Genomic DNA, 4,321 nt, shown 5'->3' on the forward strand with positions numbered 1-4,321 from the left:
TATTCTCAAATACGTTTGCAAGCGGTCTCTCACACAGGAAGTGATTCCATAGGTCAGAGCCCCGATAATAAGAAGGGAGAGCCCTTTTAAAGGGGTAGTGTCGTGATAGTCGGTTGTGAGTCGTTGTGCCAGTTGGTCTGGCTAAACAGATTAGGTTGTGGAAATGGAGTTCGTTGTGCCAGTTGGTCTGGCTAAACAGATTAGGCTGTGGAAATGGAGTTCGTTGTGCCAGTTGGTCTGGCTAAACAGATTAGGCTGTGGAAATGGAGTTTGTTGTGCCAGTTGGTCTGGCTAAACAGATTAGGCTGTGGAAATGGAGTTTGTTGTGCCAGTTGGTCTGGCTAAACAGATTAGGCTGTGGAAATGGAGTTAACTTCTGCTTTCCACAAACATTGTAAAACAATAAACTCAGAGAAAACAGGAACATCAATTGAGTAAGATAACAGAAAAACTATCTTGGAGTGAACACATGGGTGATCAGTTGAAATTCTTTAACAGCCACCGCAAGGAGGGGGCGAAATATAATACAGCCATCACGATTTAGTAGATTAGGCCTACAATATTTTACAGATAGCCTAATGTATAAAGTAGCCTACATAACAACGTGTTGTCGAATAAAACTGTAAACATGTTGGAAAAAAAGTTTGCAAATATGAACTTAAAGGAATAGCCTATGTATGTTTAAAAAATTGGCTTAGTGTCTATTTTCCAGGAGAAAACAGGGTGAGATTGTTTCTACACTGATCGCAAAGGAGACAAAGTAACTCTTAGGCTATTGCCTAGCCGTCGTTCTATCAAAAAGGTGGATTTTAATTGTATTGTTGTTTGTTCCAAATATTTGATATCATATGTGACAGCGGCTGGTGATTTGGTCCGCAACTCGGCAAACCCCGAAATGCGCTAGGGGGCAAAATACATAAAAAAACGTTTTTTTTCGTTTTTTGTTTTTTGGTGTATTACCAAAGTTGAAGTTGTGAAGTACCTACTTACTATAACAGACAACAGTTTTAGGTTCACGAAATACGTTTAATTAGTCTGCAAACTAAGCTCGTTTTTAGCTGATTTCGAGCCGGGTTTGGGGGCGGGAGATCGATTAGCATGATCTGGTTTCATTGGCTATTGCTTCCGGCTATTGCTTCCGGGTTCTCCGCCCCCACCTTTCCCAAACAACACGCCGGCATTCAGTCCCAAGTTTACCAAGGATGCTACAGCTTTTGCTAAAGAGAAGACGGGGATGGCATCCAGGACATGGAAATAGTTTTAAGAGCAGCTAAAACTCCAGCAGAGCAGGACTCGTTCGTACACGGAGTTTATTCTTGATGTCCTGTGATACAGAGATGACTGTATCAGCAAAGCCAGTTGCTACCAAGCGCAGAGTTGCGTCGAACGAGGTACCAGATTCACACCACCGCCAAGCATTCTGCTTTGCTTTGGGGTAAGCTGATCTTTATACTATCTGTGCTGTTTACATTACATTAACGTTAGTCGTTTAGCAGAAGCTCCTTTCTAAACAAGTGACTAAGTCTAGCTAGCATAACAAACTAACAAAGGCTAGCTAGCTAACGTTAGCTAACATGCTAGTTAGCTGAGCTAGCCCTTTGTTCCTAAACTAGCCAGCGTGGGAGCTAATATTGAGCTAGGTAGCTATATTATAGAGAGAAACAGAATGAGAGAGCATGAGAGCTATGGTAGTCTGACACCTTTGTTTTTTGTTTTGGTTACAGGATGAGCAAAAAGGTGAGGATTTGCAGCTCTCCCTTGGCCCCTTCATACCAGCCAGCAAGAAGATCACTATGCACTACAGCTTTGATTTTGCACAACAGGTGAGAATACGTTCATCCTATCATGCATTATCTAGTCTATTTAATCCACACATTCTGGTACTATTTTATCTATATGGAGTGCCAGTACTGTGGGCAATAGTTTAATGTACTTTCTTCCTTCTATTCTATTGCAGTTTTGATACTGAGAGACCTGGCATGGTTGTGGCCAGAGAACACCGTGATGCACCGGCCCCCGAGAGAAGGTCTTCTTGTGCAAGCCCCACCCGGACTGGACATGGCCAGACAGACGTATCTCTTTGACAAGATCAGAGAGTTCTGTTCTGATGAGGGACGAGACGTCACATGTCCCCCGCCAAACTCCACAGCAGCTCAGAACAAGACTGTCCGCTTGTAGATTCACTGCAGATCATCAGGACGGACAGCACTGCAGGAGAAAGGCCACAGCCTTTCCTGTTTTCCTGTTTGTATACTGAAGCGTTGCTTGTTCTCTTGCACAGACTTGCCCACACTTGCACAGACTGCATTGTTAGAATATTGAATACTGAGCTGAGTACTGTTGTTATTACCTTTAGTATTGAGCTGGGGACTGTTATTACTTTGTTGTACACTTGATCACAATGAACACTATGCACCTTGTCTATAAAACAGACAACTGACTGTACACTTTAACACTTAGACAGTTGCCTTTTTTTGTACACTTAACTACTTATGCTTGTACTTTAAATTATGTATGTGACAATAAAGAACGTTAAATTTGAACTTCATCTTATATTGTTCTTAACTGCATTCACAACACAAGATTAATACTGACTCAGAGTGTGGGGTCAATAGTGAGAGAGCACCTCACTTGGCAGCCACTCTCAGGTAATACCCCAAGTTGACAGCCACTCTGACAGATAATGACAGATCGTCCAGTGGGGGAGTGGCTGGGGGAGGGGTTACCAGGCTATTGTTCACGCCCATTACCTGGCAGTCAGAGGTGTGGAAATGTTGGAGAACTTTGGAGGGAGATTTCTCAGCTAAGTTGATTTGGCAGTACTAGCATTCAAATAAGCATATCTTCTTCAAATATGTTCAGAATTCAATGTATGAGACCTCATTTGAAAGCTTACAATCTGCACTTTCATAATCTGTAAAAAACTGAAAAATGAAAATGCCTAGTTGAGGACCAAATTACCAGCGGCGGTCACATATGGCCAAAAGCAAATGTTAAATAGAATAACAGAATAATAGAAATAGTTTAAAAACAAACATTCTCTTGTTTTGTAATCATGTGATAATTTCTGCCATTTTTATATGAAGTTATAATGTGCCCCATAGCTGTTAAAATGTGCCCCACCCACGGGGCAAGTTTTAACATTGACCTTCTGCTACTTTCGGTTGAACTCATAAAGTGTATGAAAGTCATAGATCTGTAAGGATGGTCTGTAATCATAGCAGATACATGCCTCTTGTTTGTGGATGAAATAGATTGAATATATATTTGTATTATATTTTTTATTAAACTAAAACCTAAAAGTGTTAGGTTGTGCCCCGGTCTACATCACGTATTGCCGGAAAAAAATGTAAACATGTTGGAAAAAAAGTTTTCAAATATGAACTTAAAGGAATAGGCCTATGAATGTTTAAAAAAGTAAGGATTAGAACTAATATTAGGCTAAATATAGGCTACATCTATCTCTAGGCCTATAAATGGGGTGAATTTATGTAAAAATCTTGAGGATGTTGTGGTTCGGCGTTCTCCGTTCTCCCTTTAAGGTGGATTATAAACCTCATGTGCACCTTGTCACACACAAGCAAAAGGCTGACCTGATAACCATTTAAATTAATTGATACATATGTGTAACATGTTTTTCTAAGAAATATGTGAGCTTTGCTCAGTCACATGAGATGTTGTCAAACGTGTTCACTCAGACTTTCGGCAGGATGTATCTCAGACACAACAAATGCCTATAGGGCTAAAGACAGGACAAACAAGACTACAGTATTTGACATGAGGAACCTGCTCTTGCATTATGGGAGTGCTATTGAATAGGAATGTTAGACGTGTCTTTGAAATGCACTGTGACTATAAACATATGCCCTACCTCAAATGTACAATAAAGCGGTGAATTTATGCAACAATCTTGAGGATGTTGTGGTTCAGCGTTCAGCGCCGCGCCCTGCGGAGACGAGCTGTTTGCCGCACCAGGTGTGTCCCATCACCATCAAGCTCTCCCAGACCGTCTCTCAGTGCTTCGACGTACTGACCCTTGTGGTAATGGCTCTGACAAGCCTCCCGAACCAAACCTCTAGCTCGCCTCCTGTTGTTTCCCACCTTATCCCCGTTGTTTGTTTTTCCCTCTCCAAGCACCCTCCCGCCATGTCTCCCGTGTGGTATCTTTCAGTTCTTAACTTTTGGGTCAAAAGTACTTCAGGAGAAAAATGCGGTCAAATCAACAATTTATTGAGCACGCCTCACAGGTCAAATCTTCGGCAGTACTAAGGTTCTTTTACGAGGTGGCGAGCTTATATCTTGGCTTCAGGCCAAGTATCAC

The 4,321-nt window shown here is 41.7% G+C and overlaps 1 long non-coding RNA gene across 1 annotated transcript; it reads left to right on the top strand.

Moving 5' to 3' along the window:
• Positions 1–1,255: 1,255 nt before the first annotated feature.
• Positions 1,256–2,141, top strand: LOC311327447. The gene is made up of 3 exons (XR_014631123.1): positions 1,256–1,435; positions 1,725–1,823; positions 1,958–2,141. It is a non-coding gene; the product is annotated as an uncharacterized lncRNA (long non-coding RNA).
• The last annotated feature ends 2,180 nt before the right edge of the window (positions 2,142–4,321 follow it).

This window comes from Borostomias antarcticus (assembly GCF_949987555.1).
Source record: "Borostomias antarcticus genome assembly, chromosome: 32".
Taxonomy (NCBI): Eukaryota; Metazoa; Chordata; class Actinopteri; order Stomiiformes; family Stomiidae; genus Borostomias; species Borostomias antarcticus.